Genomic DNA, 18,205 nt, shown 5'->3' on the forward strand with positions numbered 1-18,205 from the left:
GCTCCCACATATAAGGAGGAGCATGTAAAAGTACTGCTTGTGTTCCTCCACATTGTTACAGTAGTACAGTTCAAATCCAGTCATGATTGCTTCATTGTGAGCATGTACCATGCATAGAGTCCAGCATCTTATTGTCCAGATAAATTCAACAGTTTCATTGGGAGGCCATCCCTGGTCTGAAAGTAGAGCTGGCAGAGTATTATCCCCTCCAATGAAAAGTCACAAGAAATCATCGACAACAATTCACAACATTATGGAGTTAACTGACATGGTATTGAGTGACCAATATGTTATACAGTGCAAGTTCTTAACTACATCCTGTGACTACTTCATTGACATTTCAATTTTAGTTTCTACACACCCGGCTGCTATACACCTTAAAATGGTTATAAAGTACTATTCAGCTGTCTCGGTGAGAGGGCATGGGAAGGGGGTGGGGGAATCACAGAGCCTATGAAACTGTGTCATAATATGAAATTTTAAGGTACTGCTTGTGATAATGGCATCTCCGAACAGATCAGCAGATTAAGCCCCAGCTGTTGCTTCTGATCCAGCTTCCAGCTAAAGTGCCTTTGGAAGACAACAGAAGATGGCCCAAATACCTGGTCCCTGCCATCCATGATGGGAGAACCAAAGGCAGTTCCAGGACCTTGCCTTTGACCTGCCCAGCCCTAGCCATTCCGGCCATTTGAGGAGTGAACTTGAAGATAAAAGATCTCTATATCTCTCCACTCTCTGCCACTCTGCCTTTCAAATAAATAAAATATTTTAAAAAGTAATATTCTTTTCCCAATGTGCATTCATAACACTTTTGTCAAGCATGAGTTGGTTGTAAATGCATGGATTTATTTATAGGCTCTCTGTTCTCTTGTATTGGTCTGTTTGCCAGTTTTAAAGATAATACCATGTTGTTACCACCATAAGGCATCCTACTCTGCTTTTTTTTTTTTTTTTTTTTTTTTTTGCTCAAGATTGCTTTAGCAATTCAAAATCTTTTATGTTTCCACACAGGTTTTAGTAATGATTTTTTAATTGTGTAAAAATGTCATTGAAAAGTTGATCACAATGAATTCATAAATAGCTTTGAGTATTATGCACATTTTAACAAAATTGATTTCTTCTATTGAGGAACAATAGGATACTTTGATATTTTGTGTCTTCTTTAATTTCTTTCATCAATAATTTACAGTTTGTAAGAGATATTTTACCTCTTTGGCTAAATTTATTCCCAGTTACTTCCTTCTAGCTATTGGAAATGGAATTGTTTTCATGATTTCTTTTTCATATGATTAACTATTGATAATATCTGCATATTCACATACATCTTGCCACTTCGATAAGACTTTTTGTTACATCTAATAGATTTCAGGGAGTCTTTGGGATTTTTTTATATAAAAGAACATATCATCTGCAAACAGGAACAATTTGACTTCCTTTTTTACGATTTAGATGCTCTTTCTTTCTATTGCTTAAGTGCTCTAGCTGGGATTTCTAGTACTATATTGAATGAAATAGGTAATAATGTACATCTTTATTTTGTTCCAGCTCGTCAACAGAAAGCCTCTATCTTTTCCTCATTCAATATATTAGCAGCTGTCTTGTGACATATTGTCTTTATTACATTGAGATATGGTCCTTCTGTACCTAATATAGTTAGAAGGGTTTTTTGATCATAAAGGGCCGATAAATTTTATCAGATTCATTTTCTGCATCTGTGATTCTGTGCTTCATTCATTTGATATGGTATGCCATGTTGATTGATATGCATATGTAAGGTAGCCTTGCATTCTTGGACTAAATCCCCTTGATCATCGCTACTGATTGTAATGTGCTGTTTCATTTTCTTTGTTGAGGGTTCTGCATTTACATTCATCATAGATGAATATAAGCATTGTTTTTGTTGTTGTTCTCTCTTTGTCCAATGTTGGTATCAAGGTAATGCTGATATCATAAGGTGAATTTGAAAGAATTCTTACCTCTTCCATTTTGTTTTTACTCTAAGAAAAGATTACTGTTAACCCTTTAAATATTTTTGTGGATAATACCATTGTTTACACACTAATATCATCATATTCCCCCTCTGTATCTGGGGTAAGAGGAGAAACAAAGGGAGAAGCCCCACCCAGCCTCCCACCCATCCCAGGTCCCTGATGTGAGGTGCACTCTGAGGGGCCTGCTCAAGAAGTTTTGATAGTTCAACAGTTCTGAATTACTGCCAATCTTGCCATTCCAATAATGATGAAATCTATTCAGAATGCACTGGCTGACTTAGTCTCTTCATGGCTGGGGTTCTGAGATCAGCAATTCAGTTGGAGGAATCTCTAAAGAAACTTCGTCTGAGGTGATCCCAGACTTGATTCTTGTGCGTACTTGCCAGTACAGGGTCCAGCACAGTCCATCGCCCCAATCAGCTTATGCACATGCTGGTCGTTTTAATTGCTGGGTCAGTTCTGTTTCCAGCCCTGTCTTCCACATGAACCAATGGGTGTTATAGTCCAGCCCGATCGTGTCCACTTCATAGTCGGCCCTCATGCAAACCATTGGGAGCTGCAGCCTAGTTGGGGCGACTCCCCATTACCCCCACCGGTCCTGCCCTTTACCCTGGTCCCCGTGCATGCCAGTATGTACTGCAGGCTTGTTCAGTCTGTCCCACATCCCATTTAGTTCTCATACATGTCAATGGGCATTGAAGCCTAGTTCAACCCAGCCAACTCTACTATCTAGCCCACACACATGCTGGCGGGTGCCTTTCTGTCTAGCCTGGTTTTCCTGCTCTCCAGTGGGAGTGGTAACCCAAGAGGGAGGTGCCCACTATCTCCCAACTAGGCCACTCCAACTTCTGGATTGTGCACTCTCCAGGTGGTTCTGGAGTTTAATTTGATAGATTAAGCTCCCAGTGCCAGCCTCTGCCAGTTGATGCTGTGGCAAAGCCCAACCAACTCCAACTTTTGCTTGCACCAGTCGGAACAGTCAGCCCAACCTGGCCCTTCCCTGATCTAGCTCACCTGAGGCCTACAGGTGTTGTAGCCCTGCCTGATCTGGTCTGCCCCCATCCCAACTCACTCTTTCCAGTGGGAGTGGTGGTCCAGAAGGGGAGCCCACACTGCCCCTGCTGGTTCTGCCCCTCATCCTGAGGTTTTACTTGTTGAAAAATTCTGAGTTACAGAGTCAGCCTTGCTAATTGGTATGTAACTGTTTATTCTATTTCCTCATGACTGAATTTTGAAAATGTATGTTTAACCAACAGCTTGCCTGTGTCTTCTATGTTATCATATTTGCTGTCATAGAACTGTGTATTAATCTCTAACAATCCTTTCAGTTGTACTATTGTGGGTTTTAATGTTTCCATTTTCCCCCTGGTTCTGTATGTTTCAATCTCCTCTCCTTTTTCCTTGCTTGGTCTAGCTAAAGGTTTATCTACATTGTTTATCTTTTCTGAGAACTGGATTTAGTTGATATTTTCCGTCTTGTTTAAATCGCCTATATCATCTATTTGTGTCACGAGTTATATTGTTTCTTTCCGTCTGGTAATTTTGGATCCAATTTTAAATTTTGATTGATTGATTTAAAAGGTAGAAAACAGAGAAAAGATGCATTTCCCATCCCCTCAAGAACAAAACTGGGGGCTCCTTCCTGAAATCCTCCATGGGAACAGGTGCCAAACACTTGAGCCACCTTCTATTGCCTTTCCATATGCACTAGCAGAAAGATGAATCAAAATCAAAATCGGACCAGCCAGGACTTGAATATGCTGCTATATAGAATGCAATTATCACAAGCTGTGGCTTAACATTTTGCACCTCAGTGCCAGTCCTGATTTGTTCTTACTTTTTTGGTTGTTATAAATCAATACACAGTACTGAGTTTCTCATAGGTTTGTTGTGTTATATTTCCAATTTCACTCTTCAGAAATAATTTTTGTTTCAATTTCATGTTTGATATCTTAAATATTACAGGAGTCAAGCTTTTTATTTATATGTATATATGTAAGTTCCAGAAGTTTCTGATAATTATTGACTCCTAGTTTTATTGAATTATAGTCAGCATAAATAATATACTTTGTGATGTGGAGTTCTTTTTGAGACTTAAGAAGTGACCTATGACCTTTTGAGAATATATGTGCGGCAGCTGCAGGACCAAAAGCTCTGTAAATGACTGTTAGGCCAAGTTGAGTTAGGGTGATTTTTGAAAGTGAATGTCAACATCATGTCTTATTATTGTATTGGATTTATCTCTCTTTTTAAAACCATTAATTTTTGCTTTATGTATTTGAGTGTGCCAATATTGGGTGCTTATATATTGATAGGTATTATTTTCTCTTACCAGACTGAACTCTTGATCCTTATGTAATGGCCACAATGGTCTTTTTATGTTTTTTTTTTTTTATTTTATAACCTATTTATTGTGATGGAAATGTGGCCAATCCTGCTTTCTTATGGTTTCAATTTGCATGCAATGTTCCATCCATTCAGCTTTTGTCTACATGTGTCCTTACCTATAACCAGGATAGAGCTAGAATCAAGAATTAAACCTTTCTCAGAAAAAAAAAAAAAAATCCTAGGACCAAATGGTTTCATTGCTGAATTCTACCAAACATTTCAAGAATAATTTACCCCAATCCTCTGCAAGATATTCAAAACAATAGAAAAGGGAGCAATTCTTCCAAACTCCTTCTATGAAGCCAAAATCACCCTAATACCAAAGTCTGATACACAACTAAGAAAGAAAGCTACAGACTAATATCCTTGATGCAAAAATCCTCAATAAAATATTAGTTAACAGAAGACAATAATGCACCAGGCAGAGCATTCACCTCTTAGATCAGGTGGGATTTACCCCTAGCATGCAGGGATGGTTTAAATATATACAACTAAATAAATGTGATACACCACATCAACAAACTGAAGAATAAAAACCATATGATCATCCAATAGATGCAGAGAAGGCATTTAATAAAATCCAACATCACTTGATGCTAAAACTACTAAGCAAGATAAACATAGAAGGAGCATTCTATAGCACAATCAAAGCAACATACAAAAAAAAAACAATGCCAGCATCATACTGAATGGGAAAAGACTGTAAGCTTTCCCACTAAAATCCTGAACTCCAGAACTAGACAAAGATGTCCACTTTGATCACTGTTGTTGAAGATAGTATTGCAAGTCCTTGTTCTTAAGCAAGAAAAAAATTAAAAGAACTCAAATTGGAAATGAGAAATTAAAATAATCCGTGTTCACAGACAACATGGTTCTATGCTTAGAAAAGCCAAAAAATTCAATCAAGGAACTATCGGAACTCACAAGAGAGTTTGGCAGTATAGCAGTGTGTAAACTTAATGAACATATATCAATAACCATATAATACACATATAATTCCATGGCTGAGAAAGAACTTGTAAGTAAAGTCCACTTCTCACAGATGATTATCCTTTTATTTCACATATTTAGAAGTTAATTTTCACACAGTTACTATTGAATAATGAAAGCTGGGTTGAATGTGTTTAAAATGGGACTGTTAAAATTATCCAGCTTAGTTAGATGCAAAGTATGAGGTTTCACGACCTTTAGATAATCTTGAACTTCTGATATGATTACTATATCTATCTTATTTTGCATATCATGTAAGTATGGCTTATAAGATATAAGTGTATGTGTATATATAAAAATATATGTATATATTAGATATGTATTTAAGTATGACTCAAGCATGATTGATCCTACTGAATAAGGACAATATTAGATTAAATTTTTCCTTTTATTCATTTTTTTATTTTTTAAGATTTATTTATTTTTATTGCAAAGTCAGATATATACAGAGAAGAGGAAAGAGAGGAAGGTCTTCCATCCAATGATTCACTCCCCAAGTGAGCGCAACGGCCGGTGCTATGCCAGTCCAAAGCCAGGATCCAGGAACTTTTTCCAGGTATCCCACAGGGTCCCAAGGTTTTGGGCCACCTCGACTGCTTTCCCAGGCCACAAGCAGGGAGCTGGATGGGAAGCAGAGCTGCCAGGATTAGAACCAGCGCCCACATGGGATCCTGGTGCGTTCAAGGCGAGGACTTTAGCCGCTAGGCCACTGCACCGGGCCCAGATTAAAATTTTCTTGAACAGACAAAATTTCTTAAGGAGACAAAATTAAAAACTAATTTTTATTTTTGTTTTTTCTAATTTGATTTAATATGCAACCTGTTTTTCCTTTGCTTAGTACAACTAATACAAGTAGTATTAGATAAACATAGCTGTGTTTTAGCCATAATTTTAGAATAATTAAATTGTAAAATAATTGTATTAGATACCAAGCTACAAGAAGTAATAAAGGCTATTTCTAGATATCATACTTATTTGTAATTTAATAAACAAAAAGGCTTAAGCATGAATACAATTTTTAAGAGTTTATGCTTTCAGAAGTGAGTTTGGCAACTATGTTTTTCAATTTAGTAATATATTGGTAGGGGAGTAAACGAGAACTCACACAGCTAGCAATTGTCTGGCTTCAACTGTGTAATATTCATACTAAAGCAATACATATCAATTGAATATCAAATCCTGCCAAGTAGCATTTTTAATCTTTTGTTACAGATATCTTGCTGTTCCTGATTCTGAAAGCTCCATATATGATTCAAGAGGATATTAACATAAATTTCACAGGGCAGTTTTATATGAAGGAGAGGTTTGGAAGAAATAGGTTTACAAAGTGCCGTCGTTTTTGGGTGACATACAGTTTCATGAAATCTTAGTGCTTCAAATCTTGATCTGCAGGGAGATTTCCAATTGTTCCACACATATTCAAAATTAGTTACATTTCAATCATGAAGCCTGAATGAAGATCTTTAGATGCAACAAAATAATATCAAACTTCTCCTTCCAATGGAACCCCCTTTGCAAAAAAAATATTCTTGCACATCATGCTCACAGAATAAGGTATAGAAAGAGAAACGATTCAAACAAGGCTAACATAAATGGGGCTCTGCATTGTAGCACAATGGTTAAAACTAATGCCTACAGTACTAGTATCCCACTGGGTGCCAGTTTGTGCTCCAGCTTCTCTTCTAATCCCGTTCCCTGCTAATGACCTGGGGAAAGCATCAGAAGTCGGTCCACATGCTTGGGTCCCTGCCAGAGACATGTGGAGGAAGATCCTGGATCCTGGTGACTATTTGGAGAGTGATTCTCTGTATCTCTGAAATTTCTTCAAATAAATAAATAAATCATAAAACTAAGAGAAATGAAAAATTCAGAGTTTCTTGCATACACACACATACACACACACACCATGAGACAGTATCACATATATAACTAAAAAAGCTGAAATATGAAAGAATTTAGCACACATTAATCATATTCAACAATAAATTATATTTCTGCATGGATAAACTAATCAAATGTGTGATCAAAAAGCGCTTGCATACACTGAAATAGAAAGCCAAGAGTATTGTAGCAAATTTTGTAGCTGATATAAATAACACTCTGTCTTTGATATACTATTAGAAATGTAAGTAGAAAGGAATACTAGTTATTAGATGTATCTGTTGTTGACTCACATTAAGTAATATTAATTGAGCATCAGTACAGCATATAACACCCACAAGTGTAAACAAATATTAAGATAAATGCGCATCCTGAGTGTTAATAAATTTGCAATCTAAGTAGAAAAAATGATGAAAGTATTTTCTCCAAATATTTTACATCTCCATTTCAGATGTATTGTTTTGAATATTCAATCAAATCTGAGAAACCTGTATTTCATTAAGGCTGTAACTTCTAAGTGAAGTTGAACGTCTTTTCATTGTGTCATTGTCTTATAGCCCTTGCCTAATATCCTGCTGAACTGTGACCATTTGACTTTTTATTAACCTATTTATTTAGTGGAATCAGCATTAAGACTTTGATTATATCGTAAACTAATAAAATGTTAATTACCTGGAAAAAAATAAGTAGGGGCCAGCCTTGTGACAGACAGAAGGCCATGATCTACAATGCTGACACCAGCATTCCATTTACATGCCAATTCATGGCACAGCTGCATGGGTTTCTGAACCAACTCCCTGCTAATGGTCTTGAAAAGCAGAAGAATGTGGTCTAAGTGGTTGAGACCTTGCCTACCACATGGAAGACCCAGATGAAGATTCTGGCTCCTGGCTTTGGCCCATCCCAGTGCTAGCTGTTGTGGCCATCTGGAGAGTCAATCAGTGGATGAAAGCACTTGCTCGCTCTCTTTGTAACTCTGCCTTACAAATAAACAAGGGAATTATTTAAAAATGAATAAACATTACATTAAAATATGTGTACTCTATTGTACATTAACTATATATCAGGTGTGCCTAATTTATATTAAAATTATTCTTAAGTAGTTCCTTTGAGTTTCAACTATTCTTATTTCTTACCATAAAATGCAAACACATGCCACTTAGGACATCTTCTTCCCGTATTGAGCACCTACTTTTAAGTTCCAGCTCTGCTTGCAATTCTAGCTTGCTGCCAATGTGCAGGCTGTGAGGCAGTAAGTGACTTCAAGAATTTGCATCCCTGTTATCCATATGGAAGATTAGGTTGAGTTCCTGACTCCTGGTTTCAACTCTTCCAATTATTTTTCTGCTTATGGCTAAAATTTCATCTTTTTTTCCATAACTAAATATTAGTAAATATGTTTTAACCAGATGGGACTATGTAGTATTCTATTTTTCCATAAAATAATTAGCTATTGCCTTTTCTAGTTAGTGTGAGTTTAAAGTTCATGCACTCACGCATTCACTTATAGCTGAAAAGCAGAGACACATCCACACAAACACTTTTGGCATTTCAGTCACTTTACCTTTATTATCTCGTTGAGTATTCAAAACAGTCTTGCAAAATAGAGCTGGTACGTATTATCATCTTTTCTATAGATGACGGAACTATTATAGAGAGCTAAAATTTGACTGCAATGAAATAGCCATATCCATAGCTCTGTGCTCTTTATACGAGACCAGGACATTTTACATGATTTAGGAGTTTGGTTTTGCAGATTACATACAGGTTATATGAAAGGGGCTGATGACTAAGATTCAGAAAACTGTAACTTCATACCATACCCTGCTGAATCAGGGATTTATGAACAAGAAGCAGCTCTGTGCTTCACTGGTAATTTTGAATCCTCCTTAACAACCCACTACTATTTCAGGGAGATGAAGCAGCTTTTAACAAACCAGCTCTTCTCCCACTCTAATTCCTCATTAAACATGTATAATTATAATACAACTTATAATTTGTCATTTTTTTCAGATTGAATAACCCTTGATAAATTATATAGAAATCCTATAGACATAGGATAGTTATTCCTACCTAGGATAATGACTGGATATAGTAGATGATCAGTAAATATTGATTCTTTTCCACTGCATTTATTCATATTATATCCCAGATTATCAAGCTCACTATAAAGGGCTAATGGATACTGAATGGGTAGTTGACTGGGGAAAATAAAAACATGGAATTACTCAATAACCATGATTCAACAGATTCAAACTTTGTGAATCCAATAAGTGAAAAAATCAAAGTCAAAGCACCCATTTCCCAGACTCTGATCATAAGCTTTCAAACTCAAAGTTTTATATTATAACTTAAGGACAATGGAAATAGACACAGAATATAAGGGTTAGAAAATAGATTATATGAATAATTTTTATTGGGTTTTACTGAGGCAAATGTTAAGAAAAGCACTTGTCTCAAAGTGTTTAGCATATCAAATATATCAGAGATATTAAGGAAATTTTTGTAAATATGTAGCATAATCTATACCTTATAGAGCCAACATAATAGCACTAGCAAAATGCAACTATTTACCTATAAATTTAATTAGTTAAGTCAAAATGGGCAAAATAAAGAACTTCAAAATATATTTCCTAGCCTCCCTTGCCACATTTCCAGTCCACAGTAGCCACACATGGCTAACAGGACAGATTTATAAGAATATTTGTACCACCACAGGAAATTCTATTTAAAATCAGTGGCCAAAATTTAATCAACATAATACATTTGAGAGAACTATAAGCACTAGAGAGCACTAAAAATCTTTAAGAAACTCAAAAATGGTGGCATAAATAATCAAGAAGTTTTGCATTTTGTTATAAATGACCACTATATTAACTCCAATTAATAGAGTTAGAATCTTCTTGACTAATAATTCTTATTTTTCTGGAACAGATGAAGTAGTTGATTAAAGAAGCTCATTGAAGGCCCTGTACGATAGCCTAGCAGCTAAAGTCTACGCCTTGCATAAACCAGGATCCCATATGGGCGCCGGTCCATATCCGGGCAGCCCCGCTTCCCATCCACCTGCCTGCATGTGGCCTGGGAAAGCAGTCGTGGATGGCCCAAAGCCTTGGGATTCTACACCCATGTGGGAGACCTGGAAGAACTCCTGGATCCTGGCTTCGGACTGGCATAGCATCGGCTGTTGCGCTCACTTGGGGAGTGAATCAACGGACGGAAGACCTTCCTCTCTGTATATCTGACTTTCAAGTAAAAATAAAATAAATTTCCTAAAAAAAAAACACACACACACACAAAGAAACAAACAAAAGAAGTTCATTGAATCCTTTTAGAAAATTGGTGAAAGCAATCACAATTTCTGTAAAGAATAGGAACATGACTAAATGAATTAGTTGTTCCTTTTTAAGCAATTTGATTAAGGCAGGTAAAATGGGTGTAATTCTTTCAAACTTTCAAAAACATTTGATAACTTTCCACACCAAAAATCTTTTAAAATTTAGGCAAACATGGGGCTGGAGACAGGCTCTTTCATTGAATAGGTGATCTCTGAAATTCTCTGAGACTAACATTTGCTGCTGGGCTTTCTGCAAACAAACCGCCAAGTTGACAAGGATAATCTCCATCGAGATCTGCCAAGGCTGAGTGAATGGGTTAGAGCTTACCAGATAAGCTTCAATGAACTAAATGTTATTTATTAGCAAATAGGCTTCAAAGAGTAACCTTGGCATTTCACATATGAGAACACAGAGTTGAAGGATGCTAAAACAAAACAAAATAAAAAACACAGGAGTGCCTTTGATGTTTCAAATACAAAAGAAGCTGAAGGAAATTTAAAATACGGTGTGTTGAAAAGGATACAAATATTATCAGAGAAGCTGATCTATTATTTAGTCTGTTCTCCCACCTGAATATATTCCCTCTGTTTAATCATAACCTCTCAGGAAATTTGCAGTTTTGTGATGAGCATCCCTTCACTAGAACTATTTAATTATGGCCTGCTTCAATTGTAAGAAACTAAGTGAAATACATTGTTCTGACATTTGTCTCCCTGTAATTTCCATCATCAGTTTTGGTTCTGCTTGGTACAACTACACAAAACAAATACATTCTCTTTTATATTTAGATGTCCCTCTCATACAAACTTAATGTACAGAAGTTACAGAGTATTTTCTGCTTTTATTAAGTAAGGAAGGGTTCAACAGGAAGACAGACATTGAAATAATAACCAACACAAGTAGATGGAAGGACTAACTTATGCTCTACATTCCAGAAGGCTAACTACAGTTCGCAGTAAACTATTATGCATGTTCTGATGAACTAGCAGAGAGGACTTTGGAGTTCAAAGAAATGAAAATTACATGGAAATATTAACTACCCTGATTTGATTGGTATGCATTATATATGTGTACTGAAGTACTATACTGTACGTACCCCACCAAAAAAAAGTTTAATTAAAAATTTTAAGAAGAGGAGCTAGCAGGGTGGCACGCCATGCAAATTCTCCACCTTGTGGTGCTGGAATCACATACGGACTCCGGTTCCTGTTCCAGCTGCTCCAATTCCTATCCAACTCTGTTACAGCCTCAGAAAGCAGCAGAAGTTGGCTCAAGTCTTTGGGTACCTGTATCCATGTGGGTGTGAGACCAAACAAACAAACAAACAAACAAAAAGTTCCTGGAGCCTAGCATCAGATTAACTCAGCTCTGGCCATTGTGGCCATTTGGGAACCAGCAGATGGAAGACCTTCTTTCTTTATTTCCCCATCTCTCTCTCTGTAAATCCTGCTTTTCAAATAAAAATAAATGTATCATTGTTTAAAAGTGATGTTAGAACTTTAAAAAATAAGCACCCATATCTTGGATATTCCGAATAATGTTAAAGTAAGTACAAATACCTCTTTGACATAATTTCAATTTTTTGGATATCTACTCAGAAATGGGATTACTAGATCATGTGATAATTCCATTTTAATTGTTTTCACAGGATTTTAATTATTTTAGAAAGCTTATTTACCTATTTTCCTTTTACTTGAAAGATTAGTTGAGACAGATTTTCCATCCATTTATTCAGCTCTCATATACTTAAAACACTCAGAGCTTAGCCAGGTAATAGCTAGGGGCTAAAACTCAATCTGGGCTTTTCATGTGGCTGGCAGGGACCCACAACTGGAACCAACATCTGCTACCTCCCAGAGTACACACCAGGGGAAGCTAGATCAGAAATGAAGTAACCTGAACTTAAATCGGGCACTCTGATACGGGACGTAGTGTACAAAGCAGCCAGTTCGCTGGTATAACACACATTCACCCCTAATTTCAATTTTTTAAGGGATCATCGTAACAATTTTTAAAATGGATACCTAATTTATATTCTGACGAACAGAGTACAGGAGGGTTTCCTTTTCTACATATCTACACCCACATGAACTATGTTTTGTCTTTTTATAGCAATCATTTTAGCAGACATTCAGAATTATGCACAATAGCCAAGATATGGAAACAATCAGTATCCATCAGTGGGTTATTGGTAAAAAAAATCTCTCTCTCTCTCTCTCTCTTAGTTTCTTTCTTCCTCTACACAGAGAGAGAGAAAAAGAGAGAGAGAAGTAGAGAGAAATACTATACTTCCTTTTCAAAGAAGGAAAGTCATGGGTAAAACTAGAAGCCATTATGATAACCGAAATAAGCCAAATACAGAAAGACAAACATTGTATGCTCTCACATACATGAAGAATAAAAAGTATTGCATAAATAAAATCAGATGGTAGAAATGTAGCTACCAGAGTTTGTTAGGAATGGGAAGGGGGTTGGGGAGTGAAGACATTAAAAAAGGGCAAACATTCATGCAAGGGTATAGATTTTCAGACACACTGGAGAAATGACTGTCCGCAATCTAATGCACTGCTTGGTGACCATTAAATAATGTAATGAGTGTTATAAGGCTGCTAAAATAATTTTAAATAATTAAAAATAATTTTAAACAATCACAAAATAGTGAGATGGAGAATGTGTTGACGATCCTCCTAGAACCTTTCTACAATGCATACATAGATCAAAACACCACATTACGTCCAGCAAACATACACAATTATTGTCAATTAAAAATAAATGTGAAAGATTAGGAAAAACAATACCCATTCAAGGGAGTATACAGTTGCAGAATGAAATTGTACAGATGGGGAAAACATTTACTGACAAACCTATGTAACAAAGAAACCTGACCGACACTCAAGCATTGTTTAATGGAGTTTTATCATTTTCCTTGGTTATCAGAGATAACATACTTGTCATTCCACATGCTCCACAAAAGGCCTGGGGAGATAGGACATGTGCATCAAATGTTTATTTTTTAAATTATTATTTTTTACTTCGAAATTATTTTGGACTTACAGAAAAGTTGCAGAAATAGTGCTGAGTTCCTGATCAGCGTAAACACCTTATTTAACCGCAAATAGCAAAATGTTAATTAAAGATAGAACGTGAGCCTCACTAGTTTTTTCTTACTAATGTCATTTTTTTTGCTCCTGAATCACACAATGCATTTGTTTGTTTCTCATTGTTTCTTTTCCAATTTGTTAGCAAATTCTCAGTCCTTTGCTTTTCATTATCTTAACCCTTTTGAACAATACTTGTCAGTTATTTGTAGATGCCCTTTGACTGAGTTTGATATCTTCTCATAATTAAAGTTTATTTTTTGGCAAGAAACAGAAGCGATGATCCCTTCTCAGTGTGTTCTAGGGGGGGCAGGCACTAGATGTCAGTATATTGTATTCTTAGTAATGCCAACCCTGATCATGTGGTTAAGGTGGTGACTGCAGATTGTTTTAAAATACGATTTTATTTATTGTGTTTTTAATGAAATAAACAAAATACTCTTCAAATGTTCTGAATGAATAATTGAAACAGTGAAAATTATTTTCCTACTATGTTCCCCTAAGTGCATTCAGTACCCCATTCCTTCTTCTCGAAATAGCAACCACTTTTAAAGTTTCTTACGTAATTCCTTTATGTGAATATATATGCATGCATATATATACTATTTTATTATTATTATTTTCCATGACACAGTAGGCATAATGATTCTCCTACACACATCTCCTTCCTCCCTCCCCATTCTCCTCCCTCCACCACTTTCCCTCAAATTTCTACAATAGTATAGGTCCTCAGCAACAGTCACATGTCCAACATTCTACTATTTAAGTGTATCACTGCATTATAGATATAGCCAATGGTAGAAAATATAATATCATGTTGTCAAGGTATATTTAGCAGTTTTATTGGGAGTCTTCGTTTTATTCAGAAGTATAGGTGCATACCGCAATGGATCTTCACTTTTTGGTATGCTAATCTCCATTATGTATTCATCTATGAGAAAATACTGTTTTCTATTCCTTGTTTCCCTAGTGAACATGTCTTGAAAAACTTTTTCTTCAAGTACAGAGAGAAATTTCTTCTTTTGTAAAACTGAATGGCATTTGTACCAGGCGCAGTGCCCTAGCGGCTAAAGTCCTCACCTTGAACACACTGGGATCGCATATGGGCCCCGGTTCTAATCCCGGCAGCTCCACTTCCCATCCAGCTCCCTGCCTGTGGCCCGGGAAAGCAGTCGAGGACGGCCCAAAGCTTTGGGACCCTGCACCCGCATGGGAGACCCGGAGGACGTTCTTGGCTCCTGGCTTCAGATTGGCATAGCATCGGCCATTGCGCTCACTTGGGGAGTGAATCATTGGACAGAAGATCTTCCTCTCTGTCTTTCCTCCTCTCTGTATATCTGACTTTGCAATAAAAATAAATAAATCTTAAAAAGTAAAAAAACTAAATGGCACTCTATTTTATGGATGTGCAATAAATTATTTAACCAGGACTTCCTGATAGGTATTTACCTTCTTTCCAATCCTTTCCTATTACAACCAGTGCAGTGATAAAGTTACAAGTATATTTGTGAGAACATATGCAAGTTTGCACCTGTGAGAATATATCTGAGAAGTGATATTTCTGAGTCAGATGATATACTATACAGTTGTAATTGACAAACTATTTTTCCACTCCTCCCTTTGCTCCCAGCCTTGCTAATATAGCAGCTTCCCCTTATATATGGTATAACTTTCTACAGTTTCAGTTACCAGAGGTACGCGGTGGTCCAAAAATATTAAGTGGAATATTCCAGAATTAAACAATTCAGATACTTTTAAATTTGCATCTTTATAAGTAGTCTGGAGAAATCCAGACTCACACAGAAGTGAATTGTCCCTTCCCCCAGCATATTCACACTGTATATCCTACCACCCACCCATTAGTCACACAGTAGCTGCTTTGTTATCAGATGAGCTATCATAGCATTGCAGTGCTTGTGTTCAAGTGACTCTCATTTTACTTAACAATGATCGCAAACTGCAAAGTGATGATGCACAGGAAACCCCTTCAAAAATAAAATATAAAAGGATAGGTTAACTGTGGTAGTATATTGTAAGGTATAAAAGATTTCTCATGTTTTCTTGGAGGATTTATATAATTTAAATTTTATATGAAAAAATAATCCAATCCAAATTCACTTCAGTGTACAGAGTAAGGCATGAGCTCTTAAAACACCTAGGGGAATTTTTTTTTTTGACACTGTAGGGTACAGCACTCTAGATTTTCCAGCACAGTAGGTTTGGAGAAGTGCTTGACAATTTTCATTTCCACTAAGTTACCAGGTTGATGATCATTCTGCTAGTTTGAAAAACACTTTGAAAGCTACTGGTACAAGATACAGATTGGATGTAACTCTTTTCTAGATGATCTCCTCCCTATAGCAGCACTAATAACTTCATCTTGATTTAATGTTTGAAATCTTAATGCTTGGTCAGTATCTGAAATCTCCATTTTTCTGCATTGGAATTGTGTCTGTTTCTGCCTCAGTATCACATTTTTTGAAAATTAAGTCTTTATACTACTTTTATATCACACAAGACTAGTATTTTCTCATCGATCTTTTCTTCAGAAGTTCATGATCAATTTACTTATTTTTCATATGAAAATCAGGATGTTTGTCTAGTTAAAACAAATGTTATGTATCTATTTCATTTTTATTAAAATTGTGCTAATGCTATTGACTAATTGAAATAATTTCTACTATACAATTTTCATTTTTAGTATCCAAGACAATGTTAGATACTTCTAGTTCTTCAGTTCTGTTATGTCCACAGTTTTCAAATAGTTTATCTATAATATTTACATTATATTAGGTATATTATTAATAATTTGGCCCATTTGTTTCTGTTCTAAGTGAATAAATTCTATTATAATTACTCAACTAGTTTTTCATAATTTGTAAACTACTTATCCTGCACACAGTTTTGTTTGTTTCTCCATACACATGATTATACTACCCATAAATAATTATTGCTTCTGCCCTTTTTTTGGCTTGTTAACTCTAATCGATTTACCTCGCTTAATTATATTGGCTGGTACCACAAGTGCTGTAGATAATGATGGTGAAGGAGACATCTTTGCCTTGTCCCTTACTTTAGAGTGATGGTGTCTATGTTTCATAAGACTGACTTTTCTTTTGTAAGAGACAAATTCTATATCAAAAATAATTCACTCATTTTTGTTTTAATTTATTTTTAAGTGTTCTTAATTTTGAGAGGCAGAGAGAGCAAGAAAATGACAAGACAGCGTTTCTACCTGATGATTCAGTCTTCAGACACACAGAAGTGGGAAACTCAGTTAGGTCTCCCACAGTTGGTAGGAACCTCATTTACTGCCTCCAAGGTTTCGCCCAAATAGGAAGCTGGAAAGGGAAGCAGAGCAGGGACTTGAACCAACCCAGGAACTCTGATATGGGATGTGTGTATCTCTAGCTGTACCTTAACAGCAGCTTTTTATTATTATTATTATTATTTGTTTGTTTGTTTGTTTTTTATTGTTAATCACATTGTATTATGTGATACAGTTTTATAGGCACTGGGATTCCCCCTACCCTTCCCTCAACTCTACCCCCATGATTTATTTATTTTTATTGCAAAGTCAGATATATACAGAGAGAAATACCCTCCATCTGATGATTCACTGCCCAAGTGACTGTGCCAATCTGAAGCCAGGAGCTCCTCCAGGTCTCCCACGTGGGTGAAGAGTCCCAAGGCTTTGGGCCATCCTCGACTGCTTTCCCAGGCCACAAGCAGGGAGCTGGATGGGAAGTGGAGCTGCCGGGATTAGAACCGGTGCCCACATGGGATCCTGGCATGTTCAAGGCAAGGACTTTAGCCAGTAGGCCATGGCACCAGGCCCCAACGCAGCTTTTTAATTGTTATACCAAATGTCTACCCCAATTGTTATTGTTACTGAATGCGTAACAATTTTAATAAACACCTTCTAAATACTCATGGAGACAATCATTTGATTTTCTGTTTATTATTACTATCAATAAACATATAATTACATAGACTTGTATTCTTAGAATACTGCTACTTAGTCATCATGGGTTATTTTTAATGAACTGTCAAATACTGTTTGTTGATATTCATTACTTTTATATATGTGTTCATTAATTTTGTCTATACTTTTGTCTTTAAATGTAGTATTTTCTTTACGTTTCAATAGTAATGCCATTTTTACCTCACTAAAATTTTGGAATCTCTCTTTTTAATACCTTAAGGCAATTGAAATATCAATGGGTTCTTCAAACTAGTATGTGTATGCACAATTGTATATGTGGGTACAACTGTTTGTTATTTATATGGAAATCTGTTTAAATTTGCTATCTTTGTAGGAAATTATTATATTTTCCTTAAAAATTTTTGAATTCACCCTTTTAAATGTGTCTCTGTAGAGGTGAGCCAAGTTATTTCCTATGACCTTTTTCATCTGTTTCTGAATCATCCTCTCATCAATATTTTGTACCTTTAAGGAAGGCAAATAACATTTAATTTGAAATTTTGAAAAACACAAAAATAAAGAAACATTGAAATA

This window comes from Ochotona curzoniae, unplaced genomic scaffold (genome assembly GCF_017591425.1).
Source record: "Ochotona curzoniae isolate NIBS_2020 unplaced genomic scaffold, NIBS_Ocur_1.0 scaffold_1852, whole genome shotgun sequence".
NCBI lineage: Eukaryota > Metazoa > Chordata > Mammalia > Lagomorpha > Ochotonidae > Ochotona > Ochotona curzoniae.